This window comes from Felis catus, chromosome X (genome assembly GCF_018350175.1).
Source record: "Felis catus isolate Fca126 chromosome X, F.catus_Fca126_mat1.0, whole genome shotgun sequence".
NCBI lineage: Eukaryota > Metazoa > Chordata > Mammalia > Carnivora > Felidae > Felis > Felis catus.
In genome coordinates this window covers 47,336,342-47,354,120 of record NC_058386.1, presented here as the reverse complement: position 1 = coordinate 47,354,120, position 17,779 = coordinate 47,336,342, and positions in this window count along the sequence as shown.

The following is a 17,779-nucleotide window of genomic DNA, read 5'->3' as shown; positions in this document are numbered from 1 at the left end:
TCTTCAGAAATCCACCTGGAATTTTTATTGGAATCACACTAAATTTATAGATTAAATTGAGGGAGTTGACATCATCAAAATATTAACTCATCTTATCCAAGAACATGAAATATCTCATTTGTTCAATTCACCTATCTGGGTTCTTTATTAAGAATTTCAAGTTTTCTCTTTAGAATTTTGTGTTTTTACTAATTTAATTCCAAATTGCTTTGCAATTCTTCCTATTATTGTGAATATTTTAAATTTATTTCTTTTTGAATAAATAATAAACATAAATTTGAAAATCAAAACCATATAAAAATTATACTTTAAGAAGTGTCATTCTTGTCCATTCCACCTGGTTGCCACCATACACACCTCAGCAGTTACCAGGGTTTTTTTTTTTTCATTTGTTTTTTATTGAAGTATAATTAACATGCAGTGTTATATTAGTTTCAGGTGTACAATGTAATTATTCAACAATTCTATACATTACTCAGTGCTTATTGGGATAAGTGTACTCTTAATCCCCTTTATCTAGTTCACCCTTCCTCTCAGCCACCTTCCCTCTGGCAACCTCCAGTTTGTTCTTTGTATTTAAGAGTCTGGGGTTTTTGTTTGCTTGTCTCTTTTGTTTGTTCAATTGTTTTGTTTCTTAAATTCCACAGGTGAGTGAAATGTAGTATTTGTATTTCCCTGAATGACTTATTTCACTTAGCATTATACCCTCTAGGTCTATCCATGTTGTTGCAAATGACAGGATCTCATTCTTTTTATGGCTACATAGTATTCCATTATGTGTGTGTGTGTGTGTGTGTGTGTGTGTGTGTGTGTAAATAAGATGTTATATGTATATATGTATAAAGATATATATAAAGAAGATGTGAGATATATGTACATATATACATATATACATGCAAATATATATATATGTAACATGCAAATATATATACATACTGTGTATATATATATATATTTTTTATATACTTGTATTTATGCAGTAAAACCTTGGTTTGCAAGCATAATTTTTTCCAGAAGCATGCTTTTAATCCAAAGCACTTGTATATCAAGGTGAATTTCCCCATAAGAAATAATGGAAACTCAGATGATTTATTCCACAACCCAAAAATATTCATATAAAAATAATTACAATACTATAATATAATATAAAATAATAAAGAAAATACAAAATATAAAGAAAAATAGGGGCGCCTGGGTGGCTTCGTCGGTTAAGTGTCTGACTTCGGCTCAGGTCATGATCTCACGGTTCGTGAGTTCAAGCCCTGCGTCGGGCTCTGTGCTTGCTGACAGCTCAGAGACTGGAGCCTGTTTCAGATTCTGTGTCTCCCTCTCTCTCTGCCCCTCCCCTGCTCACGCTCTGTCTCTCTCTGTCTCAAAAATAAATAAACGTCAAAATATAAAGAAAAATAAACAAATTAACCTGCACTTACCTTTGAAAACCTTAATTGCTGGTGTGAGAGAGACAAGAGAGAGGAGAGTTATTGCGTAAGACAGCTTTCACTATCACTAATGGAATCACTGCTGTCTATTGGCTCAATGAAATCTTTTTCTGCATGGGAGCCATTGTATATGCTCACATGGATGCTGACTACAGTCCAGTATTAATAAATTCTTTTCATATACTGTATTTAATGTAACTGGCAATAAGGCAGCAGAGCAAAGGGTCTATATCTGCAGGCAGCCTGACCTAGAATAAAGCAAAACATTCCTAAGCTTACTCATGTGGAAAAGCAAAGGACTGTCCATAGGTGCTTTGAAGTGACAAAAATACACTAGTGCCGGTTGTGGGCACCTTCCAACTTTCTGAAAAATCACTGATTTCTGCCAAACACCATGGCCTGAAACTGAGCTGAGCATCCAAGCATGGGAGATGATCACCCACAACCCCACAGTGAGCACACGCAAGAGAGACGGACCATTAGCTCAGTTGTGATCATATGACATTTTGCATCACATACTACTCATATTGCAAGACATCACTCATTTATCAAGTTAAAATTTATTAGAAATGTTTCCTTCTCTTGCAGAACACTCACAGATGTGGTATATATATAAAGAAGATGTGAGGGGAGCCTGGATAGCTCAGTCGGCTGAGCATCCAACTTTGGCTCGGGTCATGATCTCGTGGTTCAGGAGTTGGAGCCCTATATCGGGCTCACTGTTGTTAGTACAGAACCCACTTTGGATCCTCTGCCCCCTCTCTCTCTGCCCCTTCCCCTCTCATGCTCTCTCTCTTTAAAAAATAAATAGAAAACATTAAAAGAAAAAAGATGTGAGCGGTGCCTGGGTGACTGAGTCAGTTAAGCATACAACTTCAACTCAGGTTATGATCCCACAGTTCATGAGTTCAGGCCCTGTGCTGACAGCGTGGAGCCTGGAGCCTTCTTCAGATTTTGTGTCTCCCTCTCTCTCTGCCCCTCCCCCACTCACACTCTGTCTCTCTCTCTCAAAAATAAACATTAAAATTTTTTTTTCAATGTTTACTTATTTTTGGGACAGAGAGAGACAGAGCATGAACGGGGGAGGGCCAGAGAGAGAGGGAGACACAGAATCGGAAACAGGCTCCAGGCTCTGAGCCATCAGCCCAGAGCCTGACGCGGGGCTCGAACTCAGGGACCGCGAGATCGTGACCTGGCTGAAGTCGGACGCTTAACCGACTGTGCCACCCAGGCGCCCCTAAAATTTTTTAATAAAATAAAAAAGATGTGAGAATATATATCTCCATTCATCTATTGATGGACACTTGGGTTGCTTCCACATCTTGGCTATTGTAAATAATGCTGCAATAAACATAGGGGTACAGGTATCTTTTTGAATTAGTGTTTTCATTTTCTTTGGGTAAATACCCACTAGTAGAATTACTGGATCATATAATTCTATTTTTAATTTTTTGAAGAATCTCTATACTGTTTTCCACAGTGGTTGCACCAATTTGCATTCCCACCAATAGTGCACAAGAATTCCTTTTTCTCCACATCCTCCTCTCCAACACTTGTTTTTTCTTGTCTCTTTGATACTAGCCATTCTGACAGATATGAGGTGATATCTCATTGAAGTTTTGATTTACATTGCCCTGATAATTAGTGATGTTGAGCATCTTTTCATAGGTCTGTTGGCCACCTGTATGTCTTCTTTGGAAAATGTCTATTCAGGTCCTCTGCCCATTTTTTAATCATATTGTTTTTTTCTTGGTGTTGAGTTGTGTAAGTTCTTTTTTAATATTTATTTATTTATTTTTGAGAGAGAGAGAGAGAGATCTAGAGCAGGGGAAGGGCAGAGAGAGGGGGAGAGAGAAGATCCCTAGCAGGCTCTGTGCAGAGCCCAACACAGGGCTCAATCTCACAAACCTCGAGATAATGACCTGAGCTGAAATTAAGAGTCAGACACTTAACCAACTGAGCCAAACAAGTGCTCCTGTATTTCTTAAATGTTTATTTATTTATTTTGAGGGGAGTAGAGGCAGAGAGAGATGGAGAGAGAGGAATTGTGTAAGTTTTTATATATTTTGGATATTAACCCCTTATCAGATATATCATTTGCAAATATCTCCTACCATTCAATAGGTCGCCTTTTCACTTTATTGATGATTTCCTTTGCCATGCAAAAGCTTTTTATTTTGGTATAGTCCCAATAGTTTAATTTACTTTTGTTTCCCTTGCTTGAGGAAACTTATCTAGAAAAATGTTTCTATAGCTGGTGTCCAAGAAATTACTGCCTATGTTGTTTTCTAGGAGTTTTATGGTTACAGGTCTCACATTTAGGTCTTTATTCCATTTTTAATTTGTTTTGTGTATGGTATAAGAAAAATGGTCCAATTTTATTCTTTTGCATATAGCCATCCAGTTTTCCCAGCACTATTTGTTGAAGAGACTGTCTTTTCCCCTTTATATATTCTTGCTTCTTTTGTCATAGATTAATTGACTATACAATCATGGGTTTATTTCTGGGCTCTCTATTATGTTCCATTGATCTATGTGCCTATTTTTTTGACCACACTGTTTTGATTCACAGTTACCAGTTTTATTAATTAGTTTTGTATTCTTCCAGTATTTCTTTAGGCAGATACAAGCATAAATGTATCTTTTTTTATATTTTTAATGTTTATTTTTGAGAGAGAGAGTGCATGTGTGTGCACATGAGTGGGGGAGGGGCAGAGAGAGGGAGACAGAGGATCCAAAATGGGCTCCACGCTGACAGCAGAGATCCTAGTGTGGGACTTGAACTCACAAACTGCGAGATCCTGACTTGAGCTGAAGTGGTATGTTTAACTGACTAAACCACCCAGACACCCCAAACATAAGTGTATCTTAGTCCATCTCCCCGTTTCTTACACAAAAGGTGACATACTGTATATTCTGTTAAACATGTTGCTTATTTCTCCTAATAATACATCCTGGAGGTCTTTCTATATCAGAGCATTAGACTTTCCTGTACATAGAAAGTCACTGTATGGAAGCATATAGAGTACTTATTCAAAGTATTACATTATGTGTATATACAGTAGCTCTGTTTTGTTTTTCATTTGTACAAAAGATTTATTCACAAACATTCAGATTCAGCACTGCCAAGAAAGTAGCCATCTAATTTTCTAAGGCTTTAATAACATGAATTTCCTAAACATGAAGTAATTTATAAGAACATTGTAGAATCAAAATAAATAATATTAATTTATTCACCAATTTTGTAAGTGCTGTAACTAAAATTTTTAAAATACAAGTTTTCTATGACACATGTTCCTGAGATTGTGGGTCTTAAACTATTTAAAAATCTGTAATGGTCATTATAAAATCATTATATCAGAAAGAGAGAGAAAAGTAGAGATAGTAAGAGAGAGAGAACTTATTTATTAAAAATGTTTTCTTGATCAAAAGTCATCTTTATTGCTAGTTAATTTGGATTTAAGAACATGGCTTGACCTGTGGCTTAATAAAAGAGAATTCAAATTCTTACAATAGTTTTTTTTTTTTTAATGACTGCAGTCCCCTACTGATGTATGCTTGGAATGTATTTAGTCCTTTGGTATTACAAACAGTGCCGTAATGAATAGACATTTTATACATATGCAGATAGTTATGTAGGGTAAATTCCGATAATTATATTTGTAACTGGTAGATATTGCCAAAATTTCCCACCATAGGAATACCATTTTGCACTTTACCACCTAGGTATGAGTTTATCAGTTTTACTGCAGCCTCACCAACAAAGTGTATTATTAAAGACTTAGATTTTTTACAATGTGATAAGTAAGAAATGGTATCTTATGGTAGTTTTAATTTACATTTCTCTTCTTATAAGTGAGGTTGAGCATCTTTTCATATGTTTAAGTGTAAATTTTATATCTTTTTCTGTGAGGTGTCTATTTGTATCCTATATTTTTCTTTTGGATTATTGGCTTTTCCTTGATTTCTAGAATGTTATTATATATAAATAGAGAGATTAGACACTTGTGAATTATATCATTTGTCAGTGGTTTTCCCCAATATGTTATACTTTGACTTTGCTAATGGATTTTTTTCCAGGGAAGTTTTATTTAATTTTATGTAAACAAATTTATCTATGTTTTCTTTTATGGATTCTAGATTTTGAGTCGTTGTTGGTGGTAGATTGCACTAATGACCCCAATTTTTCATGGTCTCTATGTATCCACATCCTTTGATAGTGCCCTTTCATATTGACTCTGAATGTGGCCATATAATTTGCTTTAACCAACAGGATACTCGCAAACTTGATATAAGAAGAGACTTGAAAAAGTTCTTGCCTATTCTGTTTCCTCCCTTGGACCCGAGCCACTGCTACAAGAACATACCTAAGCTAGCCTTGGAAGGATGTGAGAGAAGTAGAAATGAGCCTGGTCCTCCCAGTCAAGGCATCCTATAGTAGGCAATCTCTAGACAAGCCATAAACTTTGTACAGACACATGAGCTAGCCTAGTTGAGATCAACAGAGCCTGATGCAGATTGTAGAACTTCTCAAATGACCCACAGACTCTAAATTTGATACATAAATGTTCATTTTGTCTTTTTACAGAGCATTATTGTGGCAATAGTCCCACATCATTGTTCTTCCTTTTCAGAGATATCCTGGCTATGCTTGTTTGTTATTTTTCCATTTGAACTTTAATTCAGTTGTCTAGTATCAGGAAAAGAGGAAAAATGGTATTTTAATGTTTATACTAACATCATAAATTAATTTGACATCTTAATAATTTTGAATCTTCCTGTTTAAGAAAATGAATTACCTTTCCATTTGTTCCTTCATAGTGTTATAAATATTTTCTAATAAAGGTTTTGGACATTTCTTACTAAGTTTGTTTCTAGGTATTTGCTATAGACTAAATGTTTGTGTGCCTCAAAATTCAGATGTTGAAACCAAATCCTCACTGTGATGGTATTTGGAGGTAGGGCTTTTGGAAATCAATTAGGTCATGAGGGTGGAGACCTCATGAGTGGGATTAGTGCCCTTATAAAAGGGGCCCCAGTGGACACAGCTAGAACCAGGAAGCAGCTCTAAACAGACATCAAATCTGTCTGCCTCAATCTTGGGCTTTTCAGCCTCTAGAACTGTGAGAAATACATTTCTGTTGTTTGTAAACCACCCAGTCTATGGCATTCTGTTATAGCACCCACAACGTACTAAAGCAATATTTTACCTTTTCTGTCACTATGCTGTCTTCTTCTTTTTTTAATGTTTTTAATGTTTATCTATTTTTGAGAGAGGGAGAGAGAGCACATGAGAGTGGGGGAAGGGCAGAGAGAGGGAAACAGAGGATCTAAAGTGGGCTCCAGGCTGGCAGCAGAGAACCCAATGTGGGGCTCAAACTCACAAACTGTGAGATCATGACCTGAGCTGAAGTCAAAGCTTAACAAACTGAGCCACCCAGATGCCCCTCTTATTTTTTTTAAAGATTTTGTTTTTAAGTAATCTCTACACCCAATGTGGACCTGAAACTTACAACCGGGCACCCCTGTTCCATATATCTTCTAACCAAATGATTTTAATGTATTAATTTTATATCCTGCTACCTTATCTTGTTTGTAGTGGTTTTCTATTGATTTGTTTGGGTTTTCTGGCTATACAAATTTATCTATAAATAATGATAGCTTTACCTCCTCAATTCCAATTTTATACTTCTAATTTCTCTTTTTAATTACAATGCTTGCTACCTCCAATACAATGTTAACTTGTAGTGGAGAAAGTATCCTTACCTGGTTTCTGATTTTAGTATATAAATGCTGCTAGTGTTTCCTGGTTAAGTGAAAGGCTGAATTGCTGGATTTGGAGGTACACACACATACACGTGCACACACACACACAATTAAATTACATCAAGGAAGAAACCCTATATTTCTCTTACTGAATATTTTTATAAGGAATGGGTGTTGGAGCATCTGGGTGGCTCAGTCAATTAAGCTTCCAACTTCAGCTCAGTCATGATCTCAAGGTTTGTGAGTTCAAGCCCCACGTGGGGCTCTGTGCTGACAGCTCAGAACCTGGAGCCTGCTTTGCATTCTGTGTCTCCCTCTCTCTGCCCCTCCCCCGCTGGCTCGCGCGCGCGTGCGCGCGCTCTCTCTCTCTCTCTCTCTCTCTCAAAAATAAACAAACATTAAAAAAAGAATGGGTATTGAATTCTGCTGAATGATTCTTTGGCATCTCTGTAAATGATGGTATGATTTTTTCCTTAGATTTAATATGTTAGATTATATTAATGGACTTTGTAATAGTGAATGATTCTTGCTTTCTTGGAATAAACCCCAAACAGTCATGGATTCTATTTGCTAATATTTTATTTAAAATTTTGCATTGCTAAAAAAAGAATTTTGCATTCTTTCATAAGTGCATTCATTCATAAGTGAATATTGGTCTATATCATTTTCTTTTTCTTGTAGAATCTTTGTCAGATATTTGGTATCAATATTATACTTACTTTATACAAGAATTGGGAAGTGTTCCTTCTTTATCTAGACTCAGGAAAATAAAAATAGCATTCAAATTATCTGCTTTTTAGTATTAGACTTCCCCTGTGAAAGCATCATGGTCTGGTAACCTTTGGGGAAATGTAGCTCTTTTATAGCTTTCTCTATTTCTTCCATGAAAATGGACCTATATGGGTTTTTCTCTTTTAGAATCAAATTAAAATAAATTATATTTTCCTAGGATGTTTTCCATTTCTTTCAGGTATTTAAAACAATTTGCATAGAGTTGGAAAAGGAAGTTTCTTATGTTTAAAATGTCCTCTTACTATGGTTGTGTCCAACTTTTCATTTCCTAATTTGTATATTGTGCTTTCTCCTTCTTGATTAGGTTATTTAATGACATATATTTCTATTTAACAAAATCAGCCCATCTATTTATTTATTAGTTTTACTGTTATCTCTTTTCTAACTCCTTTATTTGAACTTATCTCTTTTTTAATTTTTTCCTTCCATTTTCCTTAACTTTATTATTTTTTCTTTCTATAACTTTCTGAGTTGGATGCTTATTAATTTAATATTTTCCCTTGTTTTTAATACAAATATTTTAAGGCTACAAAGTAGCTTTATCTGTATCCATTAATTCTGATATTTAGTGTTTTCATTATTATTTTCTAAAAATTCAGAAGTTTTGGTTTGAGTTTCCTTTCAGACCCCAGAGTTGTTTGACAAAGAGATTTTACATATTCAGATGGAAGATCCGTTTTATGTTGATTTCCAATTTTATCCAGTGTGATCAGAGAACACTGTTATTAGTTCTACTTTTTAGAATTTGTTAAGATTTTCTTCTTGGCCCAATATTGATTTTGTTATTTAGGTTTTTTATATTCTTACTGGTTTTTTTTTGTTGTTGATGATGATTTGATCTGTCCTGGAATGAGAAAGGTGAGTTAAATTTCTCCTGTTTTTAGTGTGTTTTAATCTATTATTTATTTTTCCTTGTATCCCTTAACATCTCAGATTTATGAAGCTGCTATGTTATTTGGTACAAAAATAGTCATAACTTTATATGTCTATTGTGAATTGTGGCCTTTTTGCCTCAATTAATGCATTTTTTGCAACAAGCTTTCTATTTTGGAATAATTTTAGATTTACAAAACAGTTGAAAAGTTAGTGCAAAGTTTGCATATACTCTTCACCTAGTTGCCCCTCATGTTAATATCTTGTATGACTACATTTGTCAAGACTAAATATTACTACATTGCTATTAACGAAAGTCCAGACTTTATTTTGATTTCACCAATTTTTTCACTGATGTCTCTTTTCTGTTCCAGACTCCCACCCAGAATCCCATATTGCATTTAGTCATCATATCTCCAATCTGTGACACTTCTTCAGTTTATCCTTGTTTTTCATGACCTTGATAATCAGTTAATGCCTTTTGTTCTGAGTTCCTGACTTTGTCTGATAACTAAGATCGCAATCTATATTTTCTTTATTTACATTTAACTGGTATACCTTTGTCTTTTCTTGTATTTTTAACCTTTCTGAATCAATTTGTTTTCATCGATTTTCTTGAATCAGCATTTAGATTTTACTCAGTGATCCAATGGAAAAATATTTCTCTTTAAACAAATAAGTTAAGGCCATTTATATTTATTGATACAAAAGATGTTTGGTGTCAACATTGTCATATTATTTTAACTTTTATTTAACTTTTTAGCTATGTGTTTATATATTTAAAGTATTTTAGGGGCACCTGGGTGGCTTAGTCAGTTAAGCGTCTGACTCTTGATTTTGGCTCGGGTCACGGTCTCACAGTCGTGAGATCGAGCCCCACATCTGGCTCTGCATTGAGTGTAGAGCCTGCTTGGGATTCTCTCTCTTTCTCTCCACCCCTCTCCTGCTCATGTGCACGTGTGCACACATGTACTTTCTTTCTCTTTCTCTTTCTCTCTCAAAATAAATGAACATTTTTAAAAATCTATTTTACTATGTAGTCTGTTTTGTTTGGTATTTTTGTAGTTACTCTGATGTTTAGAAAAGTTTGTATTTTGGCCTAATGACTAATTTGGGGTATCTTATTTTTAATTACTTTTTTTCTACTTGTGTATTGCTAATGTAAAGAAACCCATTCCTAAAAGAGAACACAGGCAGTAATTTCTCTGACATCAACCTTAGCAACATTTTTCTAGATGTGTCTCCTAAGGGAAGGGAAACAAAAGCAAAATGGAACTATTGAAACTATACCAAAATAAAAGGCTTTTGTACAGCAAAGGAAACCATCAACAAAACAAAAAGAAGACCTACTGAATGGGAGAAGACATTTACAAATGGTATACCCAATAAGGGGTTAATATTAAAAATATATAAAGAACTTGTATTATACCTGTGAAAAGCTGCTCAACATCACTAATCATTAGGGAAATGCAAACCAAAACCACAATGAGTTATCACCTCATACCTGTCGGAATGGCTAGTATCAAAAAGACAAGAAAAAAACAAGTGTTGGAGAGGATGTGGAGAAAAAGGAATCCTTGGGCACTATTGATAGGATGTAAATCGGTACAGCCATTGTGGAAAACAGTATAGGGTTTCCTCAAAAAATTAAAATACAACTACATATGATGTAGTAATTCCATTACTGGATATTTAACCAAAGAAAATGAAAAAAATAATTCAAAAATATATATGCACCCCTATGTTTATCGCAGCATCATATACAGTAGCCAAGATATGGAAGCACCCTAAGTGTCTATCAATAGATGAATACATAAAGAAGAAGTGGTATACACCTCACACCTGTCAGAATGGCTAAAGTGAACAACACGGGAAACAACAAATGTTGGTAGGGATGCAGGGAAAAGGGAACCTTCTTACACTGTTGGTGGGAAAGCAAACTGGTGCAGCCACCCTGGAAAACAGAATGGAGGTTCCTCCAAAAATTAAAAATAGAACTACCCTACAGTCCAGCAATTGTACTACTAGGTATTTACCCAAAGGATACAAAAATATAGATTTGAAGGAGTACATGCACCCCAATGCTTATAGCAGCATTATCAAAAATAGCCAAACTATGGAAGGAGCCCAAGTGTCCACTGATTGATGAATGGATAAAGTATATGTGGTATATGTATACAATGAAATATTACTCAGTCTTCATAAGGAATGAAATCTTGCCATTTACAACAATGTGGGTGAAGCTAGAGTGATTTATGCTAAGCAAAATAAGTCAGAGAAAGACAAATACCATATGATTTTACTCACATGTGGAATTTAGGAAGCAAAACAGATGAACATATGGGAAGGGAAAAAAGAGAGATAGAAGCAAACCATAAGAGACTCTTAACGATAAAGAACAAACTGAGTGTTGATGGAGGGAGGTGGGTGGGGGATGGGCTAAATGAGTGATGGGTATTAAGGAAGGCACTTGTTATGATGAGCACTGGGTGTTATATGAAAGTGATGAAATTCTACTCCTGAAACCAATATTACAATATATGTTAACTAAAAAAAAAAAGGAGAGAAGAAAAGAAGTGATGATAGATAGACAAATAGATATAGATATAGACATAGAGATATAAAATATTACACAGCCATAAAAAGGATGAGATTATACTATTTGAGACAACATGGATGGACCTAGAGGGTATTATGCTAAGTAAAATAAATCAAAGACAAATACCATATGATTCCACTCATAAGTGGACTCTTAAAAAATGAATAAACAAAAAGCAGAATCAGGTCTAGTTGCCAGAAGGAAAGAAGATGGGTGGGGCAAAATGAGTGAAAGGGAGAGGGATATACAGGGATATATATTCTATATATAGAATGAATAAGTCACAGGAATAAAAGGCATAACATAAGGAATACAGTCAATGATATTGTTATAGCGATGTAATGGGACAGAGGTTAGCTATATATACTTGTGGTAAACATAGCATAATGTATAAATTTGTCAAATTACTAAGTTGTGTACCTGAAACTAATGTAATAGTGTATGTCAACTGTATTCAAATAAGAAAATGGAAGACAAAAAAAAATACTATTGAGTTTTATGAGTTGGTTTTGTGCCTGGCCTCCTCATTGAACTCTTTTTTAATTCTAATAGTATGTCTGTTGAATCAGTTGGTTTTATTTCTTCTCTTCCAATCCTTATACATCTTATTTATTTTTCTCCCATTATAGTATTCACCAAGGCTTCCAGTTCTATGTTGAACAGTAATTGGTGAGAGTATCTAGTCTTATCCTCAATCTTCAAGGAAATGTATCTTAAGTTTCTCCATTTAGTATAAAATATGTTGTAAGGCTTTGGTATGTAACCTTCACCAAGTTAAATTTGCCTTCTGGCGTGCCTGGCTGGCTTAGTCAGTAGAGCATGCAACTCTTAATCTCAGGGTCATGAGTTCAAGCCCCATGTTGGGCATAGAGTTTATTTATGAAAAAAAAGTTTTTCCTTCTATTCCTAGTTTGCTAAGAGTTTCATCATAAGTGGGAATGTAACATACTTATTCTACATTAATTGAGATAATCCTATAAGTATTCTCAGTGTGGTAAATTACATCCATAGATTTTTCTGAGGTTGAACGAATTCTCTTTGCATTCTTGGAATAAACTCCATTTGATTGTGATGTACTTTTTGACATACTACTGTTGGATGCAGTTAGCTAATATTTTATTTGGGATCTGTGCATTCGTAATTGAAATGAGCCTATAATTTTCTTTTCTTTTTTTGTCCTTATCTAGTTTTAGAATCAAGGTTTGAAGATTGTCCTAGACTAATAAAATGAGCTAGGCAGCTTTCTCTCCTTTTCTATTTTCTGGAATAACTTGTATAAGAAGGGAAGTAAGTATTCCTTGTGAGTCTGGCACAATATACCTGTAAACTTATCTGGTCCTGGATTTGGGGGGGCGGGGGGGGGGAAGGGATGTCCTTGCATACCATTTCAATTTCATTAATACTTAATGGTCTATTCAAGTTCTTTACTTCTTGCTATTCCATTTTTGTCATTTTATATTTTTCTAGGAATAAAGTTTTACCTAGATTTTCCAATTATTTCTATCTAGTTCCTAATAGGTTTCAGGCTTGACTACCTAGTACCTTCATGGACAGGGGAGCACTAAAGGAGCATCATGTCTGTCATTTGGGACCAGAGGGAGATTGGCTACCTTTGCACTTCCAGCAAAGCAATGGCTATGTGTAATTCTTTGTTGCTTTGGATATTTGTGATTGTATATGAATGTGTGCACTTTTATAAATGTGTGTGTTTATACATGATGTTCTAATGTGTTTCTATTTATACGAAAATAAACTAAAAGAGAACAATTTTTCAAAGGGAAATTAGCTGGATGATCCTCTGTGTAGTTATTTTTTCTGTCTATATGTGTCCCTGAGCTGTAAGAGGGTAATTCCCTGGGTCTCTCAGTGTCTCTGTGTATGTCTGCCTCTCCACCAGTGTTGATTAATTCTGTGTGTTTTTCCATGTCTCAGAGTCTCTGCAACTATAAGGGTTCATGATTTTGTGTGTATCTTTATGTCTCTGCACCCGTCTGTGTTTCTAAGAGTGGGGAGAATTCTGTATGCATCTCTGTTTCACTGTAGAAATATATGCATGGAGTGCACATGCTACGTGGCAAGTTCAGACTCTCCAAGTCTGGAAGAAACATTACAACAGGAAATGCTCTGGATTCCAGCTTCCGGATGGAATTTCACTCAGAAAAATACCCCTTCCTGGTCCTCCCAATAACTGCAACATTCTTTGTCTTTTTTCAAGAGGCTGAGTTGAAGGGGTTTATGCTAACCTTGACCTCAGAGGCCTTGTCTTTCAGGAGGACTTGGCAGAGCCATGAAATTCCACACCCTGCCACTTGCCTCCTGCCAGGCCTACTTCTTCCTCCTAAACCCTTTTATAGCTCCACATTATCTACCAGACCAATTCTGATCCAAATTGTCCAGAGAGGCCAGGGGAAGACACAGAGAGATGAGGACAAAGAAACAGAATAAGATTTTTAAAAGTAAATAGATAAATAAAGATTAGATTTTGGAAGAGATGAACAGATACAGAAATGATAACAGGAGATAAAGACAAAGAGACAGAGACAAAGAAACAGGGGCTGAAAGCTGGGAGCAAATACTCAGAAATAGGGATAAATAAATAAGGATGGGGACAGACAGATATACAGAGAGATGGAGTGGGAAGGGTGAAGAAAGAGGGACTGACAGGAATGAGGCATGAATGTAGGGAGAGAGAGAGAGAGAGACATGAGGTTAGAGAGGCAGCTATATAAAAGATGAGGACAGATGTGGTGCCTGGGTGGCTCAGTCGGTTGAGCATCTGACTTCGGCTCAGGTCATGATCTCACAGCTCGTGAGTTCGAGTCCCCCGTCGGGCTCTGTGCTGACCGCTCAGAGCCTGGAGCCTGCTTCAGATTCTGTGTCTCCCTCTCTCTCTGCCCCTAAACCACTTGCATTCTGTCTCTGTCTCTCTCAAAAATAAATAAACATTAAAAAAAATTGTTTTAAGATGAGGACAGAGAGGGACACAGAGATGATAACAGCCAGGTATATAGGAAGGGGGTGACTGGATGAGATAAACAAAGATAGAAACAGATAGTGTTAAAGATGAGGAGACAGGCTGATGATGTAGAAGCTGAAATTTTTGAGCATTTGTTATGTCTGAAGCATGGCCCTTTGAACTGTACATGTGTTAGTTCATTTAATGCTCACAGTAATGCTGTGCATGTACTGTTATCAACCCTATTTTGCAGATAAGGACACTGAGGCACAGCAAGTCAGCAGTACAACTAAGATTTGAATTCAAACAATCTAGCACCAGTGACTGTACTCTTGGCTACTCTATCAGTGACAAAGAGAGACAGAGGAACGGGGAGCTGGGGACAAGATAGCAAACAGATGAAACCCATGTAGGGACAGAGAGATGAAGACGAGAGACAGGCACATGAGGAGAGTAACCAAATAAGAGAGATGCTAAGAGACAGAAAAGGAAAAGATTAGGAGAGAATAAAATAGGGAAACAAGGGCAAAAAGACCAACAAAGAGAGATAGAAACAAAGAGTATAAATGTTGCAGGGAAATAATGGAACAGAAAAGTGAGAATAGAGAAAGATAGGTTGGGAAGAGAGACAGATGAATGCAGCAATATAAACAGAAAGATGATGACTGGGAAACATCCAGAGAGAAGGAGGGACAGAGCAGTGGAGACAGAAAGGCAGACAGTAAAGAGGCCAAGGAGCCAAAGGAAACTGAAAGAGAAATAGAAAAGACAGACATTCTGGAACACACAGAAATTCAGAAACAGATGAGGTATGGCAATATGGTAGTATATGTATGAGGACAGAGACTCAGACCAAGATGAATTAGGAACAGGATGGAAACAAGGCAACCCCCAACATACACAATATAGAGAGAGTGGAGCAAGGAGAGGAGAGAGATGGAGCGAGACTAGGTGAGATAGGAAAAAGAAACCACTAGAGAGATGTAACCAGAAAAACAAGAGAAAGCAAAATGTAGACAGAGATGGGGGGGTGGTGTCTGAGAGGTGGTTAACAGTGATGGTGAACTTGAGGAGGGGGAGACAGTAAAAAATAAGAAAGACAAAGACAAAATAAACTCATCTTGATCCAACAACTTGCAAGTCTCTTGGATATATCAGGGCTGGCACTGGGCTGTGTGGTGCTAACTAGACTATGAGCTTAAGAAGGCAAGGCCTTGGCCTTCATTATTCACTACTGTATCCTCTATCTACAATATATTCCCAATCATGTGGAGGACTACTGTTTGTTAAATATTAGGTCCTGGGAACTGTGTATGCATTGCATGGATTTTGCCATTGAATCTTTACAACTCTGATGTGGTAGGTATTATTATCATCATTCCCAGTTTACAGATGGAGAAACTGAGACTCAGAGTGATGAGTAACTTGCCCAAGGTCACACAGAGGAACTAGGAGTGAAGCCCCAGCCTGTACCAATGGCAAAAGTATTTCTTGAACCAAGGATTAAGGTGAATCTTTTCCTGACCATGAACTTGAGGTGCAAACAAATTCTAGTCTGTCTGGCTCCAAGGTCTACACATTTGACCATTATACCACACTGCTTCAGTGAAGCCTTACTGACACTGATGGAAGCCTGCTGAGCCAAGGTTAGCATGTCCGACTCCTTACCCTCTCGAGCTCCCTCCATCCGGTGAAAAAGGTTGGCCTGGCTAGCTCAGAGAGACTGGAAAAAAAGTCCTATGAGTGTCACTAATAAACTGTGGCAGACCCCAGCCTGAGATAATCAGAGAATGCTTCCTGGAGGAGGGGATAGTTCAAAGAGGCCAGAGGCAGATATATACAGAAGTCAGTAAAGGTTCAGGATCCCTTATTTGCACAGGTCCCTTCTAAGGCTCTGTTTAACCATCAGTGAAAAATCAAAGAGTAATGAGGATTTGTTACTTTGCAAGAAAATTGAAATGCCCTAACATCTTACAGCTTATATATGAAAGAAACTAAACAGAAGTTTTCCCAAACTTGACAAGTCCTAAAAATGTACATTATTGTGAAGCTGAAACTTTTCTAAAACACAAATTTCTATCAACCACGCTATTAAGAAAGCCTAATATTTTTATTATTTCTGTAAGAAATGACCCTACCTCATGCTTCAGTGACAAAATAGAAGCCATCAGACATCAGGAATGGTTACTGGGCCCTCATCTTCTCACCACCGAATCTCTAAACCTCCCATTAACTGTGTTCAGCTCTGTCTCATTCCTACCAGTTACAATGAGGGGCTTGAAGACCCTCCTCTTCTTGGAGGCTCAGTGCCCCAGATCCCAATCCCTCCTTTCTCTTTCTCTTCTGCATCTTTGTCCTCTCCCCCTCTACTGGATCATTCCCAGCAACAAACGAGCATAGTCTAGTATCTCCCATCTTTAAAGAAATCATGCTTTTAGGGCGTCGGGGGGGGGGCTCAGTTGTTTAAGCATCCAACTCTGGATTAAGCTCAGGTCATGATCTCATGGCTCATGGGTTCAAGCCCCACATCAGGCTCTGCTTGGGTTTCTCTCTCTCCCTCTCTCTCTGCCCTTCCCCTGTTTGTGCGCTCTCTCTCTCTCTCTCTCTCTCTCTCTGTCTTTCTCTCTCTCTCTTTCAAAATAAACTGATGAACTTAAAAAAATAATTTTTTAACCCTCCTTCTACCATCATCTTATCTCTCTGGTCTCTATTCCCCTTCACAGCCAAGCTTCTCAGTGGAATTGCCTACACACCCAGGTCCACTTCAGTAGGGGTGAGAAAGGTGTTCTGTTCCCTCAGATTCCATGGAGGGTCCTGTAATAATTTACACTCTCAACAGCACTCTACACAATTATTCCTGTTTGTTAAATGAATTTTATTTATTTTTCATGATATACTTTATATACTTTAGAATATACATATATGAACTGTTTGAATAAATAATAAATATCTGTGTACCCATCACCTAGCTTCAAAACCAGATCATTTACAAATGACAAAACCCCCTGGGTAACACTCCCCAGTCACATCTCTTTCCCCTCCCTGAGGTAACCACTGTGCTGAATTTTCATTTTTCATTCTTTGCTTTTTTTGTGTAGTTTTATAACATATGACTGTATCCAAATACTGTGTAATTTTTCATGTTTTTCCACTTTATATAAACATATTCTCCTATAACTTTTTTTGAATCAGCATTAGGTTTTCTGAGTTTCATCATGTTGATACATGTAGCTAGAGTTCATTCATTTTTTCTTTATACTATTACATCGTATAAATATGTCTGAATTTATTCACCCATACTCTTGTTTCCATTTCTTGCTGTTAGAAACAGTCTTCAGTGGGGCACCTGGGTGG